The following is a 9,267-nucleotide window of genomic DNA, read 5'->3' on the forward strand; positions in this document are numbered from 1 at the left end:
AAATCGGCTGGCAAACTCGAGTATCTTGACTGATTTCTCCTCGTAGGTCAATTCACTATCCAACTGAATCGCTTCCAGCGGTATATCTGCCATCTCTGCGTGGCACTTTTTCAACTGGGAAACGTGGAACACATCGTGAACTCCTGACAATCCTTCGGGCAACTCCAACTTGTAAGCAACTTCTCCCATACGCTCCAAAACTTTGTATGGTCCCACAAAACGTGGCGCTAACTTTCCCTTAACTTCAAAGCGCTTAACTCCTCGAAGCGGGGATACACGAAGATAAACTCTGTCTCCGACTTCGTAAACTGTCTCCTTGCGTTTAGAATCTGCATAACTCTTTTGCCTGGACTGGGCTACCTTGAGCCTATCGCGAATCAACTTCACCTTCCGTTCAGACTCCGTAACTAAATTCAGTCCAAACAACTGGCGCTCTCCAACTTCATCCCACAACAACGGGGTTCTGCACCTCCTTCCATACAAGGCTTCAAAAGGGGCCATCTTCAAACTTGATTGATAATTGTTGTTGTAAGAGAACTCTACATACGGCAAATTGTCGTCCCAACTAGATCCATAATCTAGCGCACAAGCTCTCAGCATATCCTCCAAAATTTGATTGACTCTCTCAGTCTGTCCATCTGTCTGCGGATAAAACGCTGTACTGAACTCTAGCCTGGTACCCAAAGTATCGTGCAACTGATTCCAGAACTTTGAGGTAAACTGGGTTCCTCTGTCTCATACAATGCTCCTCAGAACTCCATGCAGACATACGATCCTGGTCATGTATATCTTAGCCAACTTGGCACTGCTGTAAGTAGTCTTCACTGGGATGAAATGAGCTACCTTCGTCAAACGATCGACTACAACCCATATCGAGTCATAGCCTGAACGGGTCCTGGGTAATACCATGATAAAATCCATGCCTATCTTATCCCACTTCCATTCGGGTATCGGCAATGGCTGTAGCAATCCTGCTGGCTTCTGATGTTCTGCTTTTACTCTCTAACATACATCACAAACTGCTACATACTCCGCAATATCTTTCTTCATTCCGGTCCACCAGAAAGTATCCTTCAAATCCAAATACATCTTGGTATTTCCTAGGTGAATCGAGTATGGTGAGTCATGGGCCTCTTGCAGAATTAGCTTCGTGATCTCTGGGTCATTGGGCACATAAACGCGGTCCTCAAACCATAAGGTATCGTGTTCATCCTCACGCAATCCTTTAGTTTTTCCTTTGCTCATTTTCTCTTTAATAGAGGCAATCTCCTCGTCAGTCTTCTGAGCTTCTCTGATCCTATCCATCAAAGTAGACTGAACCTCCAATGCTGCTACATAGCCTCTCAGAACTATCTCCAAACATAGCTCACGAAGGTCCTCGGGTAACTCCTTGGGTAACTCTCCGGTCATGAGTGTGTTGACATGGCTCTTGCGGCTCAACGCATCGGCTACTACATTAGCCTTTCCGGGGTGATAATGCAATCTCATGTCATAATCCTTGATGAGCTCCAACCATCTTCTTTGCCTAAGATTCAACTCCTTCTGTGCGAAGATGTACTTCAAACTCTTGTGATCCGTGTATACCTCACAATGGTTTCCAATGAGAAAATGTCTCCAAGTCTTCAATGCATGCACTATGGCTGCTAACTCCAAATCATGTGTAGCATAATTCAACTCATGGGGCTTAAGCTGTCGTGAAGCGTTCGAAACCACTCTTCCCTCTTGCATAAGCACTGCTCCAAGTCCTCGACGTGAAGCGTCGCAATACATCTCATAATCCTTGCGCTGATCTGGCAGAATCAACACTGGCGAGGTAACCAAATGTTTCTTCAACTCCTGGAAACTGGCTTCACATTCCTCAGTCCATTTGAACTTGGTATCGTTCTTCAACAACTCCATCATAGGTTTTGCAATCTTCGAGAAATTTTCAATGAATCTCTGGTAGTATCCTGCGAGTCCAAGAAAACTCCGGATCTCTCCAACTGTTGTTGGGGCTTCCCATTTGTCGCAGTGACAACCTTGGTGGGATCTACTGCTATTCCTTCTCCGGATATAACATGTCCGAGGAATCCAACTTCCTTCAACCAAAACTCACATTTGCTGAACTTGGCGCATAACTGATGTTCTCTGAGCTTACCAAGTACCAAACGCAAATGTTCCTTATGTTCTTCTTCATTCTTCGAGTAAACCAGAATATCATCAATGAACACTACGACAAACTTATCCAAAAACTCCATAAACACTTTGTTCATCATGTTCATAAAATAAGCAGGTGCGTTAGTCAGACCAAATGACATAACGGTATACTCATACAGCCCGTACCTTGTAGTAAAAGCTGTCTTAGGTATGTCCTGCTCTCGAATCTTCAGCTGGTGGTATCCTGATCGCAAATCGACCTTGGAAAATACCTTTGCTCATTGCAATTAGTCAAAAAAAATCATTGATCATCAGCAGTGGGTACTTATTCTTGATCGTCACTTCATTCAATCCTCGATAATCAACAACCATCCTTAACGATCCATCCTTCTTTTCCACTAGAAGTACTGGTGATCCCCAAGGTGACGAACTTGGGCGAATATATCCCTTGTCCAGTAACTCCTTAATCTGCTTCTTAATCTCCTCCAAATCCTTTGCAGGCATTCTATATGGTCTCTTAGATATTGGTCCTGTGCCTGGCAAAAGCTCAATCAAAAACTCAATGTCTCTATCCGGTGGCATGCCTGGCAACTCTTCTGGAAATACATCTGGAAAATCCTGTACCACCGGTACTTCCTCCTGTACAACTCCTGTTAGGGAATTTACTTGAGTCCTATTCGACACATGCCGGGATACATACTTGATCCTTCTTCCTTCTGGGGTGGTGAGCAAAATCGACTTACTGGCTCAATCGATGTTTCCTCCATACATCGATAGCCAATCCATACCCAGAATTACATCCAAACCTTGCGATTCCAAAATGATTAAATCCGAGGGAAACACATGCCTACCTATACTCAATGGCACTTGAAAACATCCTTTACTGGCCATATACTCCGCTTCTGGTGAGCTTACTAACATAGGTGTTCTAAGAACCTTGGTGGGCAGGTTATACTTATCCACGAATCCCCTTGATATGCATGAATGCGATGCACCAGTATCAAAAAGAACGATTGAGTAAAAGACTTAACCAAAAACTTACCGATTGCTGCATCTGGCTGGGCTTCAACCTCCTCCACGTTAACGTGGTTCACCTGTCCCCTATTGAAAGGGTTCGGCTTCTTCCTAGAGCTTCCTTTGCCATTTCCATTCTGGGCTTCAGGACATTCATTGGCATAATGTCCGGTCTTCTGACACTTATAACAAGTGACTTGGCTCAGGTCTCTCTTGGCTGGGGTTGATGGGTTGGTACGGTTATGACCGTTGCTTCCCTCATTCCCATTACCATTCTTGGGGCCATTATGATTATGCGAACTTCCCCCTCCATGGGTATGCTGAAAATGTCCTCCCAATTTCGGGGTAAAACGTGGCTTCTGCTGAGCTCCTGAATTGTACTTCCCTTGTCCATACTTCCTCTTGCGGTTCCTGGTAGTTGCGAGCGATTTACCCAGGTTCGGGCCGCACGGATGCGTAAAACCCTACTCCTGCTTTGTGGTATGTATTGATTTCTTGCTCGGGAGCGTGGAATGCTACAGTACACACCAGCAGCTAGCGAGACCGAGCGTGAGTGTTTTTCTGAACCCCCCTCTACGTTGCACACGGGCCTCCTTTTATATGCTCAAGGGGTCACCAGCAGGTGGCAACGGAGGCAAAGGGTAGAAAAGGAAAGGTGCTGCGGTAGGTACAGCTACCTGCTACAGTGTATCATACGTAACCCTGACGGCAGGGGACAAGGGCATTAAATGCCCGTCTGTGTCACCTAAACAGTGCAAAAAGGGACCGCCAGGGACGCCACCGTTCGCCACGATGGCGATCTTGTCAGCGCCGCTTGCCACCGCACGCCGCTGGCTGCACAGCCTCCCGCCACGTATGCCTGGAAGGGCCCCAGAGCGACACGTTGGTGGATGTGCTGGAGCGCGGGCCCAGGGAGGTGGCTTGCCGCGGCAAGCGCCTTGCCGCTGTCGTTGTCTTGTCGCGTCCGGGAGCTTGTTGCTCACCGGGCCTTGCCGGGACGCGTGTTGCGCCGCGGCAAGTTCCTTGAAATGCCTTGGGTGGCCTTCCCGGCAAGCTCCTCTTGTCGGGGTCTTGGGATGCTTTTGTTAGCCTTCCCGGCAAGCTCCTCTTGCCGGGGTCTTGTCTCTTTGACTTGGATACTTTGTTCTTGAATGGCTCCAAAGGAACCACGGAGGACCTTGGCGGTCACCCGGCAAGCCTTGCCGCGGGATGCTGCGACTGCCCGTGCACAAGTTCGGGATACTAGGGTACCCCTACTCTAGTACACCGACAGAAAGTGAGATCTGATATAGATGATAAATAATATTTTTGGTATTTTTGGTATAGAGATGCAAAGTAAAAAGTAAAAGCAAAGAAAAAGCAAAGCAATAATAAAGTGATGGAGATTGATATGATGAGAAAAAGACCCGGGGGCCATAGGTTTCACTAGTGGCTTCTCTCAAGAGCATAAGTATTCTACGGTGGGTGAACAAATTACTGTTGAGCAATTGACAGAATTGAGCATAGTTATGAGAATATCTAGGTATGATCATGTATATAGGCATCACGTCCGAGACAAGTAGACCGACTCCTGCCTGCATCTACTACTATTACTCCACTCATCGACCGCTATCCAGCATGCATCTAGAGTATTAAGTTAAAAATAGAGTAACGCCTTAAGCAAGATGACATGATGTAGAGGGATAGTTTCATGCAATATGATAAAAACCCCATCTTGTTATCCTTGATGGCAATGATACAATACGTGCATTGCTGCCCCTTCTATCACTGGGAAAGGACACCGCAAGATTGAACCCAAAGCTAAGCACTTCTCCCATGGCAAGAAAAACCAATCTAGTAGGCCAAACCAAACTGATAATTCGAAGAGACTTGCAAATATAACCAATCATACATAAAAGAATTCAGAGAAGATTCAAATATTATTCATAGATAGACTGGATCATAAACCCACAATTCATCGGTCTCAACAAACACACCACAAAAAGAAGATTACATCGAATAGATCTCCACAAGAGAGGGGGAGAACATTGTATTGAGATCCAAAAAGAGAGAAGAAGACATCTAGCTACTAACTATGGACCCGTAGGTCTGAAATAAACTACTCACACTTCATGTATGCACTAGAGCTATAAATGTATGAAAGCTCAACAAAAGAAACTAGTGGGTGTGCATCCAACTTGCTTGCTCATGAAGACCTAGGGCACTTGAGGAGGCCCATTGTTGGAATATACAAGCCAAGTTCTATAATGAAAAATTCCCACTAGTATATGAAAGTGATAACATGAGAGACTCTCTACTATGAAGATCATGGTGCTACTTTGAAGCACAAGTGTGGTAAAAGGATAGTAACATTGTCCCTTCTCTCTTTTTCTCTCATTTTTTGGGCCTTTTATTTTTTATGGCCTTTCTCTTTTTTTATTCCTCACTTGGGACAATGCTCTAATAATGATGATCATCACACTCTATTTATTTACAACTCAATGATTACAACTCGATACTAGAACAAATATGACTCAATATGAATGCCTCCGGCGGTCTACCGGGATATGCAATGAACCAAGAGTGACATGTATGAAAGAATTATGAATGGTGGCTTTGCCACAAATACTATGTCAACTACATGATCATGCTAAGCAATATGACAATGATGAATGTGTCATGATGAACGGAATGATGGAAAGTTGCATCGCAATATATCTCGGAATGACTATGGAAATGCCATAATAGGTAGGTATGGTGGCTGTTTTGAGGAAGATATAAGGAGGTTTATGTGTGAAAGAGCGTATCATATCACGGGGTTTGGATGCACCGGCGAAGTTTGCGCCAACTCTCAATGTGAGAAAGGGCAATGCACGGTACAGAAGAGGCTAGCAAGGATGGAAGGGTGAGAGTGCGTATAATCCATGGACTCAACATTAGTCATAAAGAACTCACATACTTATTGCAAAAATCTACAAGTCATCAAAAACCTCGGCACTACGCGCATGCTCCTAGGGGGATAGATTGGTAGGAAAAGACCATCGCTCGTCCCCGACCGCCACTCATAAGGAAGACAATCAAATAACACCTCATGTTTCAAATTTGTTGCATAACGTTTACCATACGTGCATGCTACGGGACTTGCAAACTTCAACACAAGTATTTCTCAATTTCACAACTACTCAACTAGCATGACTTTGATATTATTACCTCCATATCTCAAAACAATCATCAAGCATCAAACATTTCTTAGTATTCAACACACTCATAAGAAAGTTTTATTATTAATCTTGCATACCAAGCATATTAGGATTTAAAGCAAATTACCATGCTATTAAGACTCTCAAAATAATCTAAGTGAAGCATGAGAGATCAATAGTTTCTATAAAACAAATCCACCACCGTGCTCTAAAAGATATAAGTGAAGCACTAGAGCAAAACTATAAAGCTCAAAAGATATAAGTGAAGCACATAGAGTATTCTATCAAATTCCAAATCATGTATGGCTCTCTCAAAAGGTGTGTACAGCAAGGATGATTGTGGTAGACTAACAGGCAAAGACTCAAATAATAAAAGACGCTCCAAGCAAAACACATATCATGTGGTGAATAAAAATATAGCTCCAAGTAAAGTTACAAATAGAAGTAGACGAAAGAGGGGATGCCTTCCGGGGCATCCCCAAGCTTTGGCTTTTAGGTGTCCTTAGATTATCTTGGGGGTGCCATGGGCATCCCCAAGCTTAGGATCTTGCCACTCCTTGTTCCATAATCCATCAAGTCTTTACCCAAAACTTGAAAACTTCACAACACAAAACTTAAAGTAGAAAATCTCGTGAGCTCCGTTAGCGAAAGAAAACAAAAGACCACTTCAAGGTACTGTAACGAACTCATTATTTATTTATAGTGGTGTTATACCTACTGTATTCCAACTTCTCTATGGATTATAAACTATTTTACTAGCCATAGATTCATCAAAATAAGCAAACAACACACGAAAAACAGAATCTGTCAAAAACAGAACAGTCTGTAGTAATCTGTAGCTAGCGCAAAATATGGAACCCCAAAAATTCTAAAATAAATTTCTGGACGTGAGGAATTTATCTATTAATCATCTGAAAAAATAATTAACTAAATATAACTTTCCAAATAAAAATGACAGCAGTTCTCGTGAGCGCTAAAGTTTCTGTTTTTTACAGCAAGTTCAACAAGACTTTCCCCAAGTCTTCCCAACGGTTCTACTTGGCACAAACACTAATCAAAAAACACAACCAAAACAGAGGCTAGATAATTTATTTATTACTAAACAGGAGCAAAAAGTAAGAAATAAAAATAAAATTGGGTTGCCTCCCAACAAGCGCTATCGTTTAACGCCCCTACCTAGGCATAGCAAGCAACGATAGATCTAGGTATTGCCATCTTTGGTAGGCAATTCTTCAATGAGGCATCTATATCCCTTAGGAATTTATTTATTTCTAGTGTTTATCAAACTCTTAGTCAAAAGATTGAAAAATTCATTTGTAGCAATTGGTTCCTTAATGATAGCAAAAAGATTGGGATGAATACTTATAGATTTAAGATCTGCAGTTTCTTTACTAGATGATTCACCCTTATTTTTAGGAACATACATAAGCTTGGAAATTTTAGTAGGAGGACTTGGAGTATTCTTTACAGAAGAAAAAGCGGTTCCCAAGTTTGTAATGATACCCTCAAGTTTATCGATTCTAGTGGAATCTAGATTTATTTTCTCATTAACTATGGGTTCTTTTTCCTTAATATTTTTCAAAGACATTCCTACCCTAGATCCATATTGGGTAATTTGATTGTGGATCTTTTTATCTAGATTTTCAATTAATTCAATGGTAGCAACTTTATTTTCAATAATTTCAAGTCTTTTCATAACATGCTCCAAAGTTAACATAGTTCCATTAACCAAAAGAGGTGGTGAGCCAAATAAATCTAACATAGCATTATACAAATAAAAAGTATGGCTACCCAAGAAATTCCCTTCGGTAATGGTATCAAGGATATATCTATACTAAGGACTAGCACCTACATAAAAATTGCGGAAAGAACTGAAGTAGATTGCTTCTTGGTAGATCTATTTTGAGCATTGCAAATTCTATACCAAGCATCTTTTAGATTTTCTCCCTCCCTTTGTTTAAAATTTAGAACTTCATTCTCAGGAGACAACGGAGAAGATATGAGACTAGCCATGACGACAAGCAAATAAACTAACACACGAGCAAACAAAAAGCAAACGGGCAAAAAGAGGCAAATAGAGAAAGAGAGGGATGATAGAGAGAGAGAGATGGCGAATAAAACGGCAAGGGTGAAGTGGGGGAGAGGAAAACGAGAGGCAAATGTCAAATAATGTAATGCGGGAGATATGGATTGTGATGGGTACTTGGTATGTTGACTTTTGCTCAGACTCCCCGACAACGGCGCCAGAAATTCTTCTTGCTACCTCTTGAGCACTGCGTTGGATTTCCCCGAAGAGGAGAGGATGATGCAGCAAAGTAGCGTAAGTATTTCCCTCCGTTTTTGAGAACCAAGGTATCAATCCAGTAGGAGGCTACGCGCGAGTCCCTCTTACCTACACAAAAAATAGCTCAACGCAACCAATGCGCTTAGGGGTTGTCAATCCCTTCACGGCCACTTACGAAAGTGAGGTCTGATAGAGATGATAAATAATATTTTTGGTATAGAGTTGCAAAGTAAAAAAGTAAAAGCAAAGTAAAAGCAAAGCAATAATAAAGTGATGGAGATTGATATGATGAGAAAGAGACCCGGGGGCCATAGGTTTCACTAGTGGCTTCTCTCAAGAGCATAAGTATTCTACGGTGGGTGAACAAATTACTGTTGAGCAATTGACAGTATTGAGCATAGTTATGAGAATATCTAGGTATGATCATGTATATAGGCATCACGTCCGAGACAAGTAGACCGACTCCTGCCTGCATCTACTACTATTACTCCACTCATCGACCGCTATCTAGCATGCATCTAGAGTATTAAGTTAAAAATAGAGTAACGCCTTAAGCAAGATGACATGATGTAGAGGGATAGTTTCATGCAATATGATAAAAACCCCATCTTTTTATCCTCGATGGCAACGATACAATACGTGCCTTGCTGCCCC

Source organism: Triticum urartu, chromosome 1 (assembly GCF_003073215.2).
Source record: "Triticum urartu cultivar G1812 chromosome 1, Tu2.1, whole genome shotgun sequence".
Classification (NCBI taxonomy): Eukaryota; Viridiplantae; Streptophyta; class Magnoliopsida; order Poales; family Poaceae; genus Triticum; species Triticum urartu.